Source organism: Ochotona princeps, chromosome 9 (assembly GCF_030435755.1).
Source record: "Ochotona princeps isolate mOchPri1 chromosome 9, mOchPri1.hap1, whole genome shotgun sequence".
Taxonomy (NCBI): Eukaryota; Metazoa; Chordata; class Mammalia; order Lagomorpha; family Ochotonidae; genus Ochotona; species Ochotona princeps.
In genome coordinates, this window is record NC_080840.1 from 10,780,305 (window position 1) to 10,804,178 (window position 23,874).

Here is a 23,874-nt window from a genome sequence, read left to right on the forward strand (position 1 = left end):
TGCAATGCCTGAGATTCCCAACTCATTTTGCACACAATAGGGACTACATGAACCTTGGCAGCTGCATAATATCAACTTGTCCAGAATTCGGTCTATGTTCAGCACTATGGGAGCATGTCATGAGTGGATATCATTCATTACACAAGGATCAAACAATGTAGCCTCACCAGAGTGTCCTATTGTAGCTAGTACTCAGCTGACTATATGAAGTGGCCAGGAAGGGTGCGACCACGTGCAGAGGTGGTATGGCAGCCATCTCCGGTCCTACGAGCTCAGAATGTTTTGAGTAACCCTGAGGCAGGTCCGATGCTTTGAGGCTGAGTGGTCAGATCTTCTGCCATCCTTCCAAAGACACTGATGCTTCTGAGTGGTACTCACAGGAAGCCATGTGATCACAATAAGAAAGACCCCTTTCCCCTTCATGCCTCCACCAAAACCCAATATGTTTACAGCCACATCATTAAGAATATGGGACTCAGGAGTCACAGACTCAGATGCACGGACACTGGAAGACTCTAAAGAGGAATCTGGCAGCACCTCTGGGAATTCCCGGCCAACATCCTTGCCCCAAGATAGCGCAGACAGTGGGCAGCTTTTATTTCCCAGGATGAATTCCTGCAACTATCCCCTTACTTTCAGGTAACCTGGCTGTAATTTCTCCTCTGAGGCCCATGGTTGTCACATTCTTCACGTGATTGTGCTCGCCGACCTGCAGCAGTCTGTAAGCCTAAGAGTGCCTACCTCCTCCTCCCCTTAAATGCCACTTTAATCCAGTCAGCACCCACAGGTTCTAGCACAGGGTCAGTTGCCCCTCTCTCAGAAAGGACCCCTTGACAAGCAAGACTCCCAGAAAGGCACAATCCTAGCACCCATGCACATGCATGCTTCTCCTGCACCCTGACCTAAGCAACGGTTTTTGCCTTGTTGTTCAAATGCATTTGCTCCCTTACCCTCCTTGATGTGGAATCTTACCAGCCTACCTCGGTCAGCCTCCCAGTTCTACCATTCAAATACTCTGTAAGAATCTCAGCGAGGTAGATTAGACTTCTGAGCCTTAGTTCCTCATCACAAAGGTTGGTTCCCAGTGCTGAACATCTCCATGGAGCTTGGCACTTAGTGTCATTTGTTATAAGCACTTGTGAAGATCAGTTGTCTTTACTGCCACTTACATAAGTGCTCAAGACAGCTTTTTCGTCTCCTTCCCACGGCGGAAAGAAAAGGAGCTCTTCTTTACCTATTTCATCACAAGAACTTCCTCAGGCTGGGGCTCAGCATGCTGGGCAAAGGGAACACAGGAAGGCAATCAAAGACTGGTTAAATTCTGGGGCTTCAAACGTCGCTGCTTAGATTGGGCCTGGCTGTGTTCCTCACTTGTCCATCTACACATCTGTGGAACAGAGCAGATGCTAGCATACAGGTTCACCAGATAAAATGAAACAGAGCATGAAAGAGTTAACTCTATAAACTACAAGATGCTAGAGAAATGGAATCCACTGAGTAGCACCCATTATGAACTTGCTCTGAGGAAGATGTCGCTAAAGATGGTCCTCCTGGGACATCCTTGACCGTGCACAAGACCCCAGGAGATCAGGAAACACGTGCAACTGTCAATCCCATATTACACATTTGCAAATAGAGCTCAGAGAGGCAAAACAATGGTTATGTGGCTGATCCACTATCCCCACTCCTTGTGACAGAGATCAGGGTGAGGCACAGAGGACCAGTAACACAGAACAAGGGCTCTTAGAGAACAAAGAACCTCTTTCCAAGGCAACCACACTGATAAATGTTTTCTAATAAACATTATTACCTACACACAATGTTCCATGGAAATGAAACAACTGGAATTTCCAAGTTTTTCTCAGGAGCTTCCAATATAGTGGGAGAAGAGAGTCCAGGACTAGCCAGGAGTATGAAGCCTGGGGCACAGACCCACAACTCCTATCTGACCAAATATGCTATAGGTCCTCTAGGATAATTCCTTGAGTTTTATCATTGTAGTGAAATGTCACCACTGAGGCCCATCAGTGTGATAATGCCTGAAGGCTTTAAGTGCCCACAACAGTTAGACTCAAGTCCCCTAAAACCTACAAGAGCTGAGAGGCTGAGGGGGAGCCCTAGCCCTAGCCTCTTGGGCACTCTGCTCAGGGACTTTTCCTCCTCCCCACCAGCAAACTCCATGTGTGTAGGAAGCCCCAGGCCATCTACACTCCATGAGCTGAAAGGCAAAGTATGTAGTTCCTCTTTCTCCAATCAACTGAGATGCACAGTAGCTGGGCATCCTGAACAGGTGCAGGCAACCCCCATGAATGAGAGGTTGTCACAGGGACAAGAGGCACATGGTACAAGTCAGAGCGCACCACTGCCACTGCCAACAAAGCAGCCTCATTATCAGACACTTCCAGAAAAGGAGGACCAAGTGGGGATACAGGTGGCAGCCTGCGCCAGCCATCCCACAGCCATGGGGTTTGTTGGCCAGTGGGCTGGAGAGAGTGAGCCAGCCATGAAAGGAGTCAACACTGACTCTCTTTCTCTCCTCACTTGGAAATCATCGAAACACAATCAACTTTCTCCAAAATACCACAAAAGCGACTGTAGCACCAGCAGCAGCTATGGGTAGCAGAGGATACATTTTGCCCTGTCCTCAGGAAGCCCCTAAGCACAGGCCAGACCTTGGGATGTGTGAGCATCCTGGAGAAGGGCCTAAAGGAAGACATGAAATGAGATGCTGCTGAGCCTGCCCCAACACCTGCTGCCATCTTTCCAGATAATCAGCCAAGCCTGGTACTGTGTTGCAGCTCATGAGACCTGCACAGGCAGGAAGCTTGCACAGGCTGAGGGCACGAGCTAGTCTCCACTGTTACAAGCTGGGACACTGCAAGGAATGCATTTAACTTCTTCAGTACTTGCCATTAACCAGAACAAAAAAGGAGTGGCTACTTTCCTAATCAGGGCTCCCCTGTAGCATCTGGCTCAGAGCGGCTGTGTGATAGACATGTTTTTCCATTCTTGGTTTCTATCTGTTCTCATTTATTCCCCATGATCTGGTAGGCACTTTAGCTTTCAAGATCATCAGCTGTGGACTTACATCCCAATTTGGCCATTTCCTTGGACAGTAACCATAGATAATCTACCTGATCCGACGCTTCTGTTTCTTCATCTGCAGCACACAGCGATGACCAGCTGTTCAAGGGTCACAGCCGGTATGGTCAAGCAAGAGGCACATAAAATGTGAATGATCCTCAATGGATAGTCCTGTGGGTGGCCACTGCAGTGACCCACACAGGCAGCTCATACCACAGTGCCTGGAATCAAATCCCAGCTCTGCTTCCAATCTAGCTTCTTCCTGCTGCAACCCCTGGGAGCTAGCAGAACCTGGGTCCCTGCCACATAAGGGGAAGATCCAGCTAGAAACACAGCCCCTTGCTAATCCCCAGCTGCTGCAGACATGTGGGGGGGGGGTAACCTGTGGGTACAATATATCCATTCTCTATGTGTGTGTGTGTGTGTGTGTGTGTGAGAGGGGGGGGGGGGAGGGAGGGAGAGAGAGAACATATATGTGACAAAGTTTCTGAAAAGAACATGAAGGTTCCAACTCAAACTGAGGAACTTTGTACAAAACAACCTCTCTGGATTGCTTAACAATGTCAAGGTTAAGAATGAGTCAGGAACTGTTGCTGGTTAAGGGCAGGTGAAAGAGACATGGCAACTAAATGCAATCATGATCTGAAATCAGGAAACAACAGCCAAGCAGGACATTAGTAGGACAATGATGGACTGTGGTGGCCTGTGGATGAGATAATACAATTGCAGAGGTGCTAGGTTTCCTGAGTTCAACAATTACATGGTGGTTACATAAGACAATGTGCTCATTCTCAAGAAAAACACACTGAATATTTGGAGCTAGAAAGGTATGTCTGAAACCTACTCTAAAATGGGCTGAAAAAAACAACCCACAGTGGAGTGAAGGATCTGGAGACTGAGTAACCCACTGGTGGAACTGGCTGTATAGCACTTCTATGCACCTGTTCCTGCTAGTTTTAAATTCTATCAAAATATAAGACCAAGAGCAAAGGAGAAAGAGAAGAAACTTGTCTAAGGAGGTGAGGGTCAACTGGGCAAATCCATATCCCTTTCTTTATAAGTGTGACAATTTACTATACAGAAAACTGCAGAGGGGCCTGGTGCAGTAGGCTAATGGCTAAAGTCCTCACTTTGCATACGCTGGGATCCCATATGGGTGCCTGTTCTAATCCCAGCAGCCCCGCTTCCCATCCAGCTCCCTGCTTGTGGCCTGGGAAAGCAGTGAGGACGGCCCAAAGCCTTTGGACCCTGCACCCCCGTGGGAGACCCAGAGGAAGCTCCTGGCTCCTGGTTTCAGATCAGCTCAGCTCCGGTCACTGTAGCCACTTAGGGAGTAAATCATCAGATGAAAGATCTTCCTCTCTGTCTCTTCTCCTCTCTGTACATTTGACTTTCCAATAAGAAAAAAATCTTTAAAAAAATTGAAAACTGCAGAGGATGAAACTGAAATGTAATGAGATTCATCACCTCCCAAGAAAAAGACAAGTGAATGAATGTCACTACAGAGAGCCAAGGGCAGGCCTGGAGGCCTCATAGGAAACACACAGCCTGGCAGGAGATGCACCAGCCAAGAAAACAGAGACAGACACGCACGCACACTTGCTGTTAGGGCTGCAGCCAGCAGCAGCCACGGCAGGCTTCTGCTCTCTGCTAGGCTGTCTCGTTCAAAGAGCTTTATATCTCTTAAGTCACAAAAACTTTCTAAGAACCCTTACAGTGAGCTCTATTATTATTTTCATTTTGTATTGGAAGAAACTGAAGCTGGAGGAGATGCTTGCTGGGTTTCAATGGGAATGTGGGCAACGTGAGCTCTGACTCCAGGTAACTATGACGTTAGTTCACAGGCAGAGAGGAGGCAACACCTCAGGCCCAAGTGGGAGCAGACATCAAGCACAACCCACATGTGCAATGCTGGCATCTCAGGGCATCTAGTCAGCTACATATGAAGCCAGATGCATACATGTCTGTCTCATGCACCCCCAACAGCCCTGGCCCAGCCCGGTGCTGCACACAGCTCCACCCTTCCATGCAGGTGCACCCATGGACACACCTCTCCTTCTCAATAATGTAGACTTACTCAGCAAACTGGTGACGCTGTGTTGCTGGGCAGGGTATGCAGGAGTCTGGAAATGGGGAAGGGTAGGAGGCTTTGTTGCAAACCTTTGCTCCCTAGGATGCTGAGTTTGGGGAATGACTTACTGTCGTGCTCTGAATAGTTTGTCCCCCTCAAACTCCAGTTGGGTAGTGAGGCCTTGAAGAAGTGAGTAGGTTGTTAGAGTGATTAACACCTTTCATGTAGGCCTGAGTGAGTTCTCAACACAATGAGTTCCTGCTCCTGCGCAGGTGGGTTAGGCACCACAGGGCGGGAGATGATGCAGGAAGGCTGCCCTCTGTGCTCTGCCTCTCCTGTGCCCTTGACCCTCCAACATCGACCATGTCCTGAGGCCACATGAAACCCTCCCCAGATGTGCTGCCTGATCCTGCACTTGCCTGCCTCCAAAACTGTGGGCCTGAATATATGTGGCTTTGAAAATGACCCAGTTTTGAGTATTCTATGATAGCAATAGAAAAATAAAATATTGATTCATTAAAACCTGCTTTTGTCTTGTGAAACAAACCAAGACATATATCCAAAAGGTTTGTTTTGCTGTGTTTTATTTTAAATCTACAAGGAAAAAAAAAAAAAAAACTCAGCCTAGTCACTGTGTGGGCTGCTGCTGATGCCCTGAAGCACCTGCCACCATTCCAGCCACCTGCTTTCAGCAGGGGAGGCCCCAGCATGATTGGAGGCCCAGAAGCGGCAGCGCCATTGATGATACTAGAGGACATTTAGATTTGGGCCACAAAGGCCTGTGCATAAGTTCCTGAGACTCCAAGACTGCTATGAGGGTGGCTGAGGAAAGCCTGCCTCGAGGATTGCCAACACAGAGTTCTCCAAGTCCGGGATATGCCAGGAACCCTGTAAGCGTCTCTGTATCTACAACAATCCTAGGAGGTGGAGAGAAACCCCATCATCCTTCCAGAGCTGAGCGAACCAAGGCACAGGATGTGGAGAAGTGCCCGAGACTTGTGCGGCAGCCTGGGATCCTCACCTATGCCTGCCCTGGAAAGCAGAGTGAGGACCCCCACCGCCACGTGAAGAGAGCTGAGATCGGAGCCCAGGGTCCCGAGCCACACTCCCCCACCAGAGGCCTGTGCGGGTCACAGAGGCATAGGCAGCACCGCCTCATGCCAGACAGAGATAATGCCTGCAAAACTGCTCTGTCAACTCCAGCTACCCTGAGACTCTCACCAGCAAGGCAGAGGATGAGGTGGGGGTGGGGGAGGAAGGTGGCTCTGGAAAGTCACCCTCAGCAGGAGGTTTCCCTGGGCCAACCAGAGCATCTCACCTCCTAGTCTTCCACCTCAAACTTTCCCTTTTGTCCCTGTGCGTATGTGTAACTTTCCCTCACACACATCCTCCCACTGCAGGGGAAGCGAAGCTGTGAAGTCACCACTCAAGGTGTGTAGTTTTCATTTCTCCAACCCCAAAAACCTCCCTTCCTGCCAGCACGCCTGGGTCTTGTCACCTAGAACATCAAAGCCATCATTTTCGGTAAAAGCCTTTTTGCTCACTGGGGTGACTTGTGCACATAAACACAGCCTGGTGCATGCCCTTCCTGCTGCCCCCATGGCAGATGAGCCAGCGGCTGGAGAGCGCACACATGGCACCGGCACATGTGCCAGAGAACTGCGTGGCCTGCCCCCTTCTCCACATCCTGCTGGTGGCCTTGGCAGTGCTGGCCCCAACCCCGGGGTCTGATGGGAAGTGGCTGGGTCTGCTGAGACATAAAAATCACTGATTCCGTCGCATCCTCACTGTTCATTCTACCTCCTGAACTGTATGCAATCTCATTTGCATACAGGGAAGGAAAGCTCAGGGGGTGCATTTCTGCTGGGCTGTAATTTTTGGTGACTCACAGAGGAGAAAATACATATTTCCACTCAGCTCAAAAGAGAGATCCCTTCATTCTCCAGTTACTCAAAAGATGTTAAGTCACTAGCCAATGGGACTCCCGGGGAAGTTCCAAGCTACAGGGAGGTTCAATTGTCAGTGAGTTTCAGTGAAGCAGGGACTTTCCTGGGCTAGACAGGTGCACCTGCAGATGGGCTCTATTGGACATTTCCCTTCCTGGGGAAACATCCCAGACCCATTCAACTTTCCACCTTAATGAACAGTCTTCTAGAGGGCCCAGGAAATACCAAGTTCAACGTCAGTCCAGAAACGATAGTCCAGGAAGTCACACCCCCAAAACAAACACCCCCTTTTCCAGGAAACCAATAGTGAACCACCACTCACTTCTAAGACCCTAGACTGTAATTTCTGAAGAAGCAACCAGTAACCAAGGTTCCTGATGTGGAACAGGAGCTCAGTGAATCATTACCAGAATAGTAAACGCTTGTTAAATGAATCAATTACACTGCTTCCATAAAGCTTAGGTAATTTCATTCTCCCAAATACTTGCTGCCTGTTACATACTAGATACTGAGGATGAAATGGGAACACAGCAATGCTCCCACCATCCAGAGCAGTTGCTGACAGTGCAGGTGGACAACCCTCAGTTCTCAGGCCTCTTTGGGGGCTGCACTGTGGGAGCAAGACTTGTTTGAGGCTGAGAGTCCTTGTAGGGGAGCTAGCATATAATAACTGCTCACACCAATTCAAGCCAATGCTAAAGGACTGTATCAACTTTAAGGCTCTTGTATTCTTGATTGTTGAGACATCACCCCAGCTTGACTTCCCCTAAGTACACCTTTTCCTTAGTTTCACAGCTATTCATTCTAAAGGCACCCCATGGTAAATGTCTTCCTCCCTAATCCACAACCAACATCTGCTTCACAGGGAACCTAGGTACATCAAGAAGGGTCTCATGACTGGCACTCAGGCCCTGTGCCACCAAGAAGGAGATTCTAGGGCCAGGAGGGCAAATATTCCTAGGAAAGAACAGCTTCCTTGGAGAACAGCATTAACTAGGGTGTGATCCAGGAGCAAGAGCTGTAAACTGTGCGTAAATGTTCGTGGCGGCTCTCAGACAGGGATGAGACCCAGATCATTACAGCAAAGAATAACTTTCTTCATCCTTGTTCCCCACAGCATGCAACACATACTGGTCCAAGAAAGGAACTTGGGGAAACTGTTGGGCAATCAGATAGTGAGTGGATGGACAAAGGAATGGAGTGGACCAGGAAAGTCACACCTGAAGCTGCTAGACATTAATGAGAGGAAACAATGGTTTATATAGGCTAAATTGTGCAACTCATGTAAAGTAACATTCATAATAAAGTTGACAACAGAGCTGCTCTTGGAGAACTTTGTAATGGAGGTAACCTGGGAATCCACAGCTCGGAAGAAGTAGAGAAGAGGACAACACAGGATGCAGGGCCATTAGCAAACCAAGTCCTGACTCTGCTCATCATATCTTGGGTAAAGAACAATAAACTTGTCATAATCGTGACAACCCAGGCACACAAGTTGGGGAGCTGACTACACCACAATATTCACCACTGGAAACACAGACTATCATGCGTCCAGACCTAGTGCAGGTGGACAGTTGAGGGAAGGTGTCAAGCACACAGGTGTAGTTTGCACACCTACTAAATAAGCTACTGGAACCATGGAACTGGGTGAGTCTCACAATTGAAGATTTCTTAAGTAACTTCCTTCCGTCGCCTCAGGTGCCTTGCTCCTGAAGCACAGGAGTCCTGCGCCTCTCTTCTATGAAGGAAGTCTTCAAGGCAGAACCAGTACTGGAGAAACCCAACACCAGCCTCGGTTGCCAACCAGGAAGTATGCAGATCCTGGAGCAACAGATAGCAGTACCGAAGCCTGAGGCCTGTGCCCAGGATAAAAGATAAAGTTCACAATGAAGAAACAAGTGATGTCAAAGAGACTAATTAAGTAATACAGCAAATTCTAGAAAACATGGAAGCCTTTGACCTATTACTACACCTTGTTGAGCTAGGAAAAGTCAAAAGATTCGAGCCTGGGGCCATTAGAGGTAGCAGGAAGGATGACAACTCAAATTGCCAAAGTCCAAGGCAGGCTGTGATGCTGAGCACTGGGCTACTGGTCACACAGGGCAGAGAGTCAAGGCAAGCTCGGAGTCTGCGGGCTTTGCTGCAAAGCAACCTGGGCTGGGCTGGAGGCTACACCACTTCCTGCCGGCGTGACCTCTGCTGCACAGAGCAGAGTGCACCTCCCTGAGTCTGAGGCGTTGTCTGTGATGTGGGGGTAGGATAGAGACCTGTCAGAGTATCTGAAAAGGCTGAACACAAGCTGTGCAAAATGCCTAACACACACTGCTTTAAGAAGCACTTGCCATGTTGCTGAAATCAGGGGTCACCAGCCTACATAAAACCCTCTGGCCCCACACATGGGCTCCCACCCAGCTCGAGAGACTCTCCAGACAGTCATCTGACTCAGTGGGGAAGAGACAGGTGTGGCAGGAGAACTGCAAAGCCTCTCTTAACTGACCAATCACACGCCCAAGGCCTGCACAGGAGACCTGATGGTTTAAGTACGAAAGCTTCTAGCTAGAACCCTCTCATCTTACCAAAGAAACAATGAAGCTGCAAGAAAGCAAGGGTCTCACTCAAACTGCAGAGCAAGGCAGAGCAGGGTAGGGCAGGAGGGAAGGCAGGAAGGAGGGCAGGAGGGAGGGAGGGAGGGTGGGCTGGAAGCCGAGCCTAGACTGTGGTGTTGTATAAGTATTCCACAGGCCAACAGGCCCAAGAGCTCAGCATCTCAGAGAATGTCCACACATCCTCTCCCTGATGCTACAGAAAGAACAAATGGAATTTCAAGCAATGGGTCCAAGTGGAGGGACCCAGCAACCTCTGTCTCCTTGCCTAACAAGAGAATACTGCTGCCACACCCCATCCCGGAGCTGCACTGTGCTAAGCTCAGCTTAGACAAGAAGCCTAGATGCTGTGCAAGGCTGATATTCCAGGGCTTTTCGGAACAGGAAGTAGGATCTCAGGTTAACAAGTGCCAGGATTAAGAGAGCTAAGAAGCTAAAGGAAAAAAAAGTTGTTCAAGACAACCCAGCTCCTAGGAGATCTACAGCTCTGGTTGGAAGTCAGGTGTGGGTCTCCAACTGACATAAAGGTGGATCACTAAGCAGTTAGGGGACACCCTCCTTGGCAGGAAGGAGGTGTGGCTGCTCAGTGTACTTGTGAATGCTCTGGAGTGACCCCTTCTCAACTGTCAATGCATCCTCAGCCCAGGCAAAGAAAAGAAGCCCATGCATGAAAGGGACGCTTGGCCCTGCAGAAACCACTTACTACGGCTCTCATTGCCACCCCCTCCCTTCAAGCCCCACAGGCAGCTCCGCCGTTCTCAAGCAGACTACCATGTGGCTCAGCGAGCTTGCCCAAGGCTGAACTGCAGGCAGGTTATACAGAGTGTCATGCCAAGACCTACTCAACAGAGACTACTCCCAAAACCCTCTTGCTTTCCCCAGCTTCCTGCAATCAGAAATTGCTTCTTGTTGCAGTTCTGGCTGTTAAAGGAAAACAAGTCTGCAAGAGGATGATTTTATTTAACACGGGCGACACATACCCACCCACCAGTGGAGAAGTGCAGGCACCAGCAGTGCCACCATCAGAAACGCTGGGAGACAAGCCTTGCTCCAAGCAGAACTAGGCTGGATGTCTCTGAGCTTTCTTCCAACCATGAGACTCTGCAAGACTACGCTAACAGCCCTTTTTCCATCCTAAAACGTACTCCTGGGCCCAGCATGGTGGTCTAACGGCTGAAGTTCCCACCTTGAAAGTGCCAGGATCCCACATGGTCGCCAGTTCTAATCCCGGCAGCTTCACTTCCCATCCAGCTCCCTGCTTGTGGCCTGGGAAAGCAGTCAAGGATGGCCCAAAGCCTTGGGACCCTGCACCCGCGTGGGAGACCTGGAGGAAGTTCCTGGCTTCTGGCTTCAGTTCAGCGCAGCACCAGCCATTGTGTTAACTTGGGGAGTGAATCATCAGATAGAACATCTGTGTCTCTCCTCCTCTCTGTATATCTGCCTTTCCAATAAAAATAAATAAATCTTTTTTTTTTTAAAAAAAAAGGTACTCCTGAATCAAACATAGACGTTTCTACAAACACACACACTCCATTCTCCATGGGGACAGAGCTATTTGCAGTCCATATTGGCTCTCTCAACAGGTGAGCCTCAGCCTCCTGGGGCAGGGCTCCAGGACCTCTCTGAGACAAACACACTCAAGGCTGCAGAAGCCTTCCAAGCCCACAGGATGTGGTGAACAAGGCAACAAGAAAAATCAGAGAAAGCTTCTAGAAACACAAGCAACACCACAGAGAAGCCGACTTCCCAGGAACAGGTAGGGACTCTATTTTCTGATCTCTAAGTCCAAAAACAGTTGATAGTTGCAGGAGGTGTGTCTCAAAACTTTCTACAAAAAAAAACAAACAAACAAACAAACAAAAAAAACACATACCATGCTCAAAAGGAACATGGCAAGGGCGACAAGTGATAAGGCTGAAGGCATAACAACCCCAGAGAGCATCCATGGCGGACAGCCATGCTGGGATTTCCCCAGGCTGTGAGGAGCAGGGTGCTTCGACTCCAGCCTTCAAACTCAAGGAGCAACACACCCACACCCGTCGCATGAGGCTAGCTCACATGAAGGCAAGGCGGTGCTACAACCGGCTGCACCTGAAAGAATTCTTACCTCAACAATAACCAGGAATGAATACAGCCCAAGTTAGCATTCCCAGAAGACCTGGTAAACAAGCAGGTGGAACAAAACACACTGGCCTCAGTCAGGACAAAAATACATATAAATCTAATGAAAGCATTGAAAACACAATTGGATTATAATTTTGTTAAGCTAATCAGCCTGATGTTGATAAGGTTATGGTGAAACTGGTACATCCACATGTTGATGACGGCAGCGTAAACAACCTTGGTTCAAAATCATTTGGCAATGCATCAAGTCACAGAACTATGGCCTCTGACTCAGCGATCCTTCTGCCAAGAGTCTGTACAAAGGATTTTTCAGGAAAATTAAACTTATACGTACAAAGATGTCCACAGCACTCTCAGGTATAACAGTAAACTCTAAGAAACTTTCAACAACAGAGAACTAGCTTCACATGCTGATTTATCAAAAAGATGAAGCATGACATGCTATCTAAATTGTATGATGTGCAAAGTACCTTAACAAAATGAAAAAATATTTATGACACAATGTTGGGGAAAAAACTGCAAATTGCACCCTATACTATGCTCACATGAAACCAGCTGTTGGAGGTACAGATAGAGCATGTCAGATACCTGAAAACAATCTGATTAGTCAAGGAAGCAGGTAATGGATTCAGATTTCTCATCCAATCCATTTTCTGGACTTATAATGCTATTTGTGCAGTAAATGAAAGTGATGCCAACAACGATGCTATGTTACTGGCAAAGTTTCAGTAATGTACAAAAGAGAACTGAGACAGAATCCTGAGGCACTAGAAGTAGAATTCAGTTGTGAGGTGCAGCCAAGATCACAGTGGATCCTAAGAAACAAGATGCCTAATCAGAGAATGAAGAAGCAGGTGCTGATGGGATTGTCGGTGAGTGACATCCATCTCCCTGCAGCGCATCCAGCTGTGTCTGATGGCCTCAGCTCCGTCCAGTTCCCCCAGTTTCTTCCTCCCCTCTGCAGACACAGTGTTCGCACAGGTACAGAAAAACCAGGATTGGTGCATACTTAAATGTCTGTCTTCTTCAGATACAAAACCTTCGGAAAAGGCCTAGAAATTATGGAAATGACAGGTTTCCTACATTAAATCTTTCCCCCAAAGAACAGCCTGGCCCAGCTTCTACACATGGCATTGAAAACAGTGGGAAGATTGAGTTTTCTAGAGCTAAGGCTCAGGTGGGATTTCAGTGTGAGCAGCACTGCTAACATCTGCCCCCGTGACAATCCAGGCAGATGTGGTCACATCACAGGGCTAAGTTTGGAGATCCCACGGTACCCAAGTCTGAACCCCATTCCCATTCTGCCAGCCCTGTGCTTCTTGCCATGTTCCTTCAACCTACAGCCTCAGTTTGCATAGCTAATGGGGTGGCTGAGAGGGACAGATATTTTAGAGCCTTCCTCCCAAACTAAGGTGAGGTTTAAGCATGGTACCCAGCAGTATGACTGCTGCCTGACTGGGCGCTGCCTCTGTGAATCTCACCTCCACGATCTTCTCTGCTCTGTCCTCAAGCCTCGGTGGCACACATGGGCCTTCCTGGCCAGGTAATGATAAAATGTAACTCATCAGAGTCACCTGCGGTGTTCAAAAAGGCACAGACCCCCGCCTTCATATTTCCCCTGCACCAACATACGTGGTTCTCAGGGTAGTGCCTTGGCACAGTGACTTTATAAAGCCTGTTCCACTGCACTGCTGGGCTGAGGCAACATCATCCAGGCAAGGGGAATTGCCCTGATCCCAGGAGAGAGGATGGCACAAGCCCTCATCCATCTATGTAGGCCACAGTTCAACAGCTCCTTTCACAACAACAGATTGCAAGTGACTGGCAGATGGAGAGGGACTCCCTGACAACTGCCCTGCTGTTCAGCCCCGTGACTTCTAGCAAACCAGCAGAGCAGTCCAGCTGGAGACACCAACCCACCTAGGCACGAGTGGGAAGCACACGGCCCACGCAGGCAGTGATGCTGTGGGAGCCACAACTGATCACAGATCCCTGAAATGAAAACTTGCCTCTGTGCTTTTTCTATTTCTTACTGTTCCCTGAAGCCCGGGGTGCAGCAGTACCTTCAGAGGGATCTGCAGGGCTCCCCTGAAGTAGGTGTCAAGCTTAGGCTTGTGTAAGTGTAGTCCAGACAGATGAGGGGGCCGGGGCCGCCATCTATAGCAGTCACACTTTCCTGGAAGTGCCACTTCATAGTCCATTCAGAGGTCAGCACACAATCACTCTGGATTCCTAAAACTCAACTAATACCACCAAGGCCTTGATTTTTAACAGCTCATTACTGTCCCGGTGGTGAAATCTAAGAGTGTTGCAAGCACACAGTTCAGAGTTAACTTATATTAAGTCTCAACATAGCTGCTTGGGATTGGTGTTAAACATATTCCCAAGGCAGAGTCAGCAATCTTGTCCAAGGGCGTTTAGCGGGCAGGATGGCATGGTCTGGCACAGGTGTCAGAGGCCAGGCTCTGAAGTGCTTCTCTGCAATCACTGACCCTTAGGTCAAAAAGTATTATTGGTTCCTCTTTGACGCCTACCCTGGGCAGAGCTGGAAGTATCCATGTGAACAGATACAATTTCAGGATCTCAGCTCTCTCCAGAGTTCAACTAAGGGCCCAGCATGGGGTAGTAGTGGGTAAAGTCATTGCCTGTGACCCTGACAACTCACATGGGAGCCGGGTTCAAGTCCCAGCTACTCCACTTCAGATTCAGCTCCATGCTAACAACCCTGGAAAAGCAGCAGAACATGGTTCAAAGGCTCAGACTTCTGTATCCATATGGGAGACTGAGATAACGCTTCTGTTTCCTAGCTCAGCCCTCATCACTGTGGCCACTTGCAAAGGGAACCAGTAAAAAGATGAAAGATCCACCTTCCTCTCTGTAACTTTGCCTTCCAATTAAATAAATAAATATTTTAAAAAGAAACAAAGCCAACAACAATAAAAATCAGCTACATCCCACTCCTGCACTGGATGCCCTTCTCAGCACAGTGGACCTGACAGCTGGCCACAGCAGAGACCGACTCTAGGTGCAGGAGTCATGTGAGCGAGGCTGGCCAGGGCCACCATGCCTGCAGTGCAGAAAGCTGCTGTGAAGATTGAAGGGGAAATATTCTACCAAGTGTGCAGGACTCAGACAAAACAAAAAGTTGCTCCAACTAGTAAAAACACCAAGAGCAGTTTTTTTTTTTAAGATTTATTTTTATTAGAAAGTCAGATATACAGAGAGGAGGAGAGACAGAGAGGAAGATCTTCCATCCAATGATTCACTCCCCAAGCAGCAACAATGGCCGGAGCTGAGCCAATCTGAAGCCGGGAACCCAGACCCTCTTCCAGGACTCCCACACAGATGCAGGCTCCAAAGGCCTTGGGCTGTCCTCAACTGCTTTCCCAGACCACAAGCAGCGAGCTGGGTGGGACGCGGGGTGGCCGGGATTAGAACCAGCACCCACATGGGATCCCAGCACATTCAAGGTAAGGACTTTAGCCGCTAGGCCACCATGCTGGACCGCAAGAGCAGTTTAGTGCTGAACCCAACAAACATCTCTTGAAGAGCCGAAGAGGAAATGTTTTAGGTGTCACAGCCACGAGGTCTCCTCATGCCTGGACTCCACAGCTCCAACGCCAGTCCACACATAAATTCTCTGACAGATGTCATGTAACAGGGGGCCTGCCACACTGCCCCCTGCCCTGGACTAGGGTAGCGCCCATGACTGAGATTCGGCACATGTCTATGACAAGCTAAGTGGCAGCCTGCTCCTTTCCTCTTTCGCCTTCCTACGGCACTCAGATTTGAAGGTGCCAGACACTCTTCCTTTTATGAGGTTCCTAGTCTATTTTGGACTTTAGTAAGGTTTTGTTTGGGTTTGGTTTGGTTTTTGGTGGGGAAGGGGGATGTTATTTCATTTGACAGTGACCCTACCCAGAGTAGAGATTCAAAAACCTCTACTACAGTACTTCCTATGGGCCCTGCTTAGCTGTTGAAACAGGGCTGGAGGTTAGCCACTTGAGAGGGCAGCTCATGCAGGGGCCTGGCGAACGGGCACTCAGGAACCAGGCCAGCACTCTGCTTGAGCCTTGAGTTGACCCAGAGAAAGGGAAGACAGAGAAAGAAGAGGCAATTGGTCTGAATCCTGCCAACGCCATCAGGCTCCTTCCCGGATTCTGAGGGCTCCCAGCAGGCAGAAGATCAGCACCAAAAAGCATGGATGCCTGGACCCCAGCCTGTATTCTTCTCCAGTGAGCCCTTCCCAATCCATTCATGTAACAGGTCCCTCAATAAACACTGCAGAGCAAGGCTCCCCGCATGCCTCCACTTTCATCCGGGGCAAACAGCACCCCAAGTCAAGCAGGCCTTCTGATCTTAGCCCACCCACAGTGAACTCTGTGATTAGTCTTGCCTTCCCATCCTTACTGGGGCAGCAGGAAGCAGATGACAGCATCGGTCTACTCCTAAGTCATTCACTGGCACTGCTACAACTTCCCACTTCCGAGCTCTGGCCCAGGCACCAGGATGGGACAGGAGAAGCCTGGGACACCATGAAAGCTCAGGGGAGGCAATGTGGAAGATAGTGACATGTCATGGGCCAGTACTGTACTGCTCACAGGAAGAAAAAGGACATGTGAATGGCCAAATGCCAACATGCTTCTGTGTCCTGCAGCCCAACCCAAAAGCGACAGCTCACAGCTGGAGGACTCCAGAGCAGAGAGATCAAGGAGAATCCTGTAAGGGATCCTACATGGCTGGGGTGTGCTAGAGACAAGCAGGTTATAGGTAGGTCAGAGAAGCCCCTGGAGAGAAAGAAATTAAAGCACATGGACACAGCCAGAGAGCGGGTTGTATTTGGTTGATGCAAGTTATGGGTTCAAGACTTGGACTACTAGTTTCAGTGTATTTAGTTAACAAATCTTGAGACACAGGCTGGCACACTGACTCAACTGGCTAATGCTCCACCTCCAAATGCAGCATCCCATATGGGCACCAGTTTGTGTCCCTGCTGTTGCACTTTCCATCCAGCTCCCGGCTTATAACCTGGGAAAGCAGTGAAGGATGGCCCAAATGCCTTGGGACACTGCACCCACATGGGAGACCGGAAGAAACTCCTGGCTTCGGATTGACTCAGCTCTGCCTGTTGCAGCCACTTGTGGGGTGAACCAGTGGAAGAAAGACCTCTCTCTGTCTCTCTCCTCTCTGCAAATCTCTTTGTAATGAAAATAAAAATAATCATTAGAAAAACACAAATTTCTTGGGAAATGCCTACTGTAGTGTATGAATGACAGAACACCCAATCTTATCATCAGATATAAACACTACAATTCAATTGTAAACCGGCACCTTTAACAGCCCAGGCATCTCTCCCAGATTCATGTCCTAGGATTGCCGTACAAATCATCACAGACTGGCAGGTACAGAACAAAAGGAATTTATGCCCTCATCTTTCTGTTCTGGGGACCACAAGTTCAAAATCAAGGTGTCAGCCAGGCCACATTGCATTGAAAGGACCCAGAGGAGAGTCCTCCCCTGCCTCTTTCTGGTGGCTGCCAGCAATCCTCGGCATTTACTGGCATGCAGACCTACTGGTCTAAGCTCTGCCTCCATCTTCACATGACCTTCAGACTAAAGAGTGCGTGTAGCTCTGTGATTCCTTTCTTTATAAATACCATCCACAGGACCAGAGCTGTACCATAGCAGACTAAGCCACCGCCTGTGTGCCAGCAGCATCCCATATGAGCACCAGTTCCTATTCAGGCTGTTCTACTTCTAATCCAGCTGTTTGCTAACATGCCTCAGAAAGCAGAAGATAATCAAGTACATGGGTCCCTACCACTGCCATCCATGGGAGAGCTGGACAGGGTTGCAGGCTCCTGGCTTTTTTTTTTTTTTTTGCAAAAGGGTGTTTGTACTCCTGGGTGTTCTTCAGAGTCTCTCACATGCTGCTGACGGATCCAGAACCATTCCAGGTGCTATGACAAAACCCAGTACAGTGCACAGGAATCCCCTCCACAAACGGTCCACGTTCCCTTCTCCTGCATAAGGCTGTCAGCTGGCACAAACCAGAAACAGCACAGCAGGAAGGGTACTCCAAGACCACGCAATCCCAGGGTCTCCAAGAACAAGACTGCAGGCACTTAAGACATGACTGTGGAGGCAAACCAAGCGCACAGACTTTCCTATCTAGCCCGGAGGCCTGTGTGTGCTCAGACACTGTTCATGAACTTGCTGTGAGGCCTTGGGCAAGTCCTGGACCTACCGTGACCTCATCTCCTAACCAGGAGTTATGACGCAGGAAATCCAAAGGGGTCCTAGAAGTTTGGCAGTGCTCCTCCTTTCTACGTACTGGGACTGAGCAGTTGATCTGCACCTTATGTCGGTGACAACCCAAAGCAGCTAGGAAACAGCTGCTTCAGCCCGCCTCAAGCGGCCCTGTACCTGGCCTGCGGCAGAGTAGGTTGTGGATCTCGTAGTTCTGTCCAGCACACGCCACGAAGAGCATCCCATCTTCTAAGGGCTCCTTAGCCCCAGCTGTTGTTATTTCTGTTCTGAAAGCCAGTTCTGTATTGCAAGCCACACTCCAGATAGGGGTGGAAGTGGGAACTGGGGACTAACTGAGCAGACAAGACCCAGCCCCCATGGGACTAACTCCCAAGGTTCTCTCATCCCTCTAGGAGCTAACCTCCTGTTCTCTCCAATCCACTGTCCCATTCTCCACCCACTGCACAAGAATCAAATTTTGGCTTTCCACTGGAAGAAAGGCCATTTGCGCTTGCTGACTTAACCGTTGGTCATCAGCGGGTGGACACCCATTCCAGTAACAAGCATCCAACCCACAATCAGCCTGGGACACATGTCTCAGGAATTCTCCAAAAGTGAGCATTCATTACCCAAAAAGTCACCAGGTTCCCTGTCCTCCAAGTCAAGTCTCCCAGTGCCTAGCCAGAGCAGTCTACCAAGGAGCTTTCCTTCCAAGAGTTTGGGGCCCAACTCAGCCAGCTAATACTCAGGCCACCATGATTTAAAGAGATCCAAAACAGGCAGAGTGGAGTCAGAACACATCCCACAGAAGGCAAGTGCAGACACTAGTTTCCCACACCAGCAGATGTCCCCTGCAGTGTTTGTGGGCAAACCCTAAACAGTTTCTGCAAACATCCTTCTATGTTCCATTTATAGCCTGAGCTTGACACTTCCATACAGGGAAGCCACAGCCAGCCCTTTGCTGGAAACCAAGGACTCTTTTGGGGCACAAGTAAGAGACAAGACAGCCAGGTGGCCTCAGGACTCTAGATTTGCACTGTCCAATGGAGAAGCTACAAGCCACATAGGGAGATGGAAATTTAGATCCGTCAAAATCAATTCCCATGTACACTGTAGTCGGTTGGTTGGTCAGGATAACTCCACTGTAACCGTACAGTATCACCAAATTACTGGGGTGACTGCTCCCAATAGTGCAGGTCATTGGGCACTTCCCCACTAGGATGCTCTCTCTGCTTAACTCCCAACACCTGCTCTGGATGTTACAACGAGGTAAAGCCCCTTTCTTGTTCCATGTCCCAACTGCTGCCCCCCACTCCACATTTCCTAGAAGTGTGATGGAAAACATCTCCACAGAGGGAGAAATAGGCCATTGCTCAGGAACCCAAACACATGGGAACTCCACACAGCTCTGCCACACTCTGGGAATGTGGCTCTAGGCAATTCTGACTGTCCAGGCAAGAACAACACTAATTTGATAGAGCCTGCACTCTCCTGATGCTGTTGGTAACACTGCTTCCTCATTATGAATACACCCACTCTACAGATCTACTCATACTCACTGGAACACTTCGTAATACACTTAATCGAATGTAACCCAAGCCAGCCACATGCTCCATTTGGCTCTCCAATTCACTTACTTATTGTGGCATTCCCTTTCCTGGGATTTCTAGTTGTAGTCAGGACTGACATCAGGATAGCCTTTCCAAAAAAGCCAATCCAGTCATTTTTTCCAAGGTGTGCATCATGAGAACTCCAGGAAGCTTCAGACAGCAGGACAGAGTGGTCTTGCACAGCCTGTTCATCTCCTACCCACTTGGCTCTCTACCCAACTCCAGGGGCAGCTCAGACTTCACCATGCACCACGCCTCTGCAACCACTGCTCTTCCTTGCCTCGATGACCTCTGCAAAGCCTTGTAATTGGGCTTCACAAGCCATCACATCTTTGGGGGGAAATGAGCCTCAATTCACAATCAGGAAAGCTTTATCCACCCTTCTCAGGGCCCGTGGAGAAGCTCCCTACAGGTTTGCACAACCCTATGCTTTGCTCAGGCACTGAAGGAGGGCAAGCAACTCCCTGTGATTCCCCAATGCAAAGAATAGAGCAGAAAATGACCCAATCCACAGCCTGCTCTCACAGTGCTTAGCTGTCAGCTGAGACTTGGACACTCACTTGGAAATGGGCCAAAAGGTAGTGTTGGCAGCACCTCTCTCAGAAACCCTAACTGCGTGAGACGTGCCTGCACCTGATATTAGTGGCAGGCATGTGTGAACCAAGCAAGGATTCTGGAATCCAGGACAGTCACCTGGCTGTGAGGGGGTTGGGAACAAACCAGTCTTTAGGCTCCTTGTGAACTTTCTAGACTCTACCTTCCTGGTAACAAATGTACTCTGTCACTTGGCTAGGAAATGCTACTGCTGATGTCCACCCGATGGGCCCCTCAAGAGACCAACTTCACTACTCCGACCCAGGACAGAGCCTCCACCTGCAGACTGGCAGCAAGGCAGCACTAAACCAGGGAAACTATCACCAGTCTGAAAGACACGTGGACAGTGCACCCACTTGGCAACAAAACATCAATGCCAAGTGAGGCAAACAGCAGAATTCTAGGTGTGATTCTTGCAACCTTTACTAGTGTGAGTGCTAAATGATATCAAAAACTTTAGTGATTTAAGTTTTAAAAAGTTATACATATTCTACACAAGAATAAACTTATAAAATACCAGGGAAAAATACAACATTGAGATACATGGTCTGGGAGGGACCAGTACTGTGGCACAGCAAATTAAGCCACTGCCTGCTGCATCGGCATCCCACATGGGCACTGGTTAGAGGCCCACTGCTCCACTGATCTAGTTCCCTGTTAATGCATCTGGGAAAGCAGCAGAGATGGCCCTAATGCTTGGGCCCCTGCACCCATGTGAAAGATTTAGAAGTTGCTGATTTCTGGTTTCAGCCTGATCCAGCCCTGGCTGTTGTAGCCATTCGGGGAATGAACCAGCAAATGAAAGATCTTTCTCTCTGTCTCTCCTTCTAATTTTGCCTTGCAGATAAATAAACTAAATCTTTTAAGTAAATAAAAGACACATGGTCGGGGCTTCAACATCCCCAGAGGGCAGGGCCTGTGTGTAATGGGTTATCCACAGAAGAATCCACTCCTCGGAACCTGTGCACATGACACTGACCGCGTAAATGCCTTTGCATAAGGAATTAAGTACAGATGAGACGCTCCAGAAATGGAAAGGTCCGAAGTCTCCTGGCAGCGTCCTTGCAGGACCAGGGGAGAGCTGGATGCGAAGCACACAGACACAGAGAGGATGGCCTCCAGGAGCCTCCTGAAGCTGGACAGCAGAAAGGGTTCTGCTCCAGAGCCTTCAGAGCGAAAAAGAACTTTGCCAATGCCTCAAGTTCAGGCTCCTGACCTCCACAACGACATTTCTGTCCCCTGCATGCAGCCAGTTTGTAATGGTTGGGTACAGAAACCATAAGAAAGTAACATGGCAGGAGAAAGCCAGGGACTGATTCAGGTCACATGTCTGAACCCACGGGTTGAGCCCCTTCTGCAGCCCTGTCATCCAGCTCTGACCCTGTCAGTGCAGGGGAACCCCTCACTCATTTCTCCACTCCCAGAGAGCACAGTGACCTGTGGCATATATCCAATTAAACCAGTGCCTAATCAGGACCATCCGGCACTGTGCAGTATCGCAGGAAACTGAGATAATGATAGCCCATCAGGATTTCTCTCTTTTTAAGAAACCAGAAAATGATAATCAATGCCTCAGTTGTTGCATCTGCAAAGTGGTGACAGACTCCAGAATGGGGCTGACAGGAAGGAAGTGCCTCCAAGCCACCCCCACAGAGGCCCCCAGTGATAACTGTTCCCCCTTCCCTATCTTGTGCTTGCTGATTTCCCTATCAGGGAGCATCCATCCAGAAGGCACATTGGTGACAAGCTCTGCCACCAAGATCCTATCTGCCACCAACTGAACTTCAAAAGCATGTTTATCTGCAGCACCCACCTGCAGGAAGGTGGATTCCTATCCTCTCCTGGTAATCCCTTTATTCTGGCCTTCTCAGGCATCCCCACCCAGTCTTATCTGCAATGTCCCTTAGCTGTTGTCTTTCCAGGAAGGGTGTCTCCTATCTAGGGCCCTCCAGGAGGCAAGAGACCAGGGAGAACCACGGAAGAGAGGGCCTCGTAGGCCCATGACCTGGCTCAGACCACAGGTCAGCTACCCTCTGGCTACATGACCAGGGTCCAATCAGCCCATCGCAGACTTAACTTCCCCAGTGTTCTCCACTGTTCTAGCAAAGAGGTGGGTTCAGTGCCCCTCCAGCTTGAACACTGCAAAAGTAAGGGCCGTAGGGCTGGGTTGAACACATCAGACAGACACCAGACTGTCTGCAAAAGAGGAGAACAATTAAATAAAAAAAAATTGTGTTTCCAGGAATTACACTACCTGGAGCTTGCTGCTGCATCTGAGCCATACTAACATCAAGTGCAGCAGAAAGGCAAGCATGAGGGACAATCGAGTGCCAGCTCCCTGTTTTGGGAACAAGTTTAGCCTAATGAGAATTTGGCCTGTACCCTGTTCTGTATGCTGGACTCGGGCTTGCTGAGAGCTTCCAGCCCAGAAGCTGCAGCCGAGGCTCCCAGGGGCTGCTCATCTAGGCTTAACCTCTTCTATCATTTCCTGTCTGGCTTGTCCTCAGCCCCCTTGAACCTCCTGCACCAAACACAGTCAGTAGTCGCATCCAGCACAGAAGAACGTGGGCTCCACGCCTCCTCTCCTGGAGAAGTCTGCTGAGAGAAGAGCCCCCAACAGGGTAGGTACTACGTTACCACAGAATCCAACAAGAATTGGGATATAGGAGTTGATTTGTCAGATCTCACCCAATACATAAGTAAAACGGAAACCTGAGAAGTCATCAAAGGACTGATGCACAGAACCATTAAGTGACTTGAACGTCCTCACATGACTGTGCACATCAATGGTATGCCTGGACTTTCTTCTTGTACTCCCTTGAAGCTTCAGAGGGACATCCTGACCTATGCCCACCCCACCCCACCCCACTGAAACCAGTACAGACATGTGGGGCTATACAGCAACACATGAGGACCTAGGCCACCTGCCGAGGGACTGCTAACTTGGCTGATGACAACCTATGTGACCAGAAAACGTACTAAAAGCCCCCGGTTCAAAAGTACCCATCCTACAGTTTGTTCTGAGCATTTTTCTGAGTCAAACCACACCATGCGCTCGGAGCTAGCCTGCACCACAGCACCCACAACCATCAGCTGTTGGATGTCTATCACCACCACTGTCATCCAACGTCACGGAATGTGGTGACAAGCATGGAAGGGCCATGATGTGGATCTCAGACTGTAGTGCAATGACACTCTTCAAATTTTGGACTCAGAATCTTAAGTCATCAGGTAAAATCCTGGCTCCCTCACCCTGGGTGGCTGCTGGGACATTAATTTTCTCTCTTTGCACCTTGGGATCCTCATCTGGAAAACGTATCTTGAAGTTTGCTTTCTTCCCTCAAAGGAGGATGAGAAGACAGGAAGCATACGGCTCTGTGATTCTGGGGGCACAGCCACTCAACCCTTCCATCAGCACAGTGCTTTGGGGACTCCTCACCCCTGCTCCTACCTCACTGCAGCCTGTCCAGTTGGCCTCTCTCTCTTCCTATCAAGCCATTCAGCTCTGATCACTCTCAGCTAGGCTGATGGTGCCAGGCCCTGAGAACTGCTGTTTAGATCTAAGAACACATCGATCCCCAGACAGCACGGGC

The 23,874-nt window shown here is 49.2% G+C and overlaps 1 long non-coding RNA gene across 5 annotated transcripts in view; it reads right to left on the bottom strand.

Moving 5' to 3' along the window:
* The window catches only part of LOC131481132 (uncharacterized), a 260,332-nt gene that overhangs the window by 113,908 nt on the left and 122,550 nt on the right, over nucleotides 1–23,874 (bottom strand). The window lies entirely within an intron of this gene.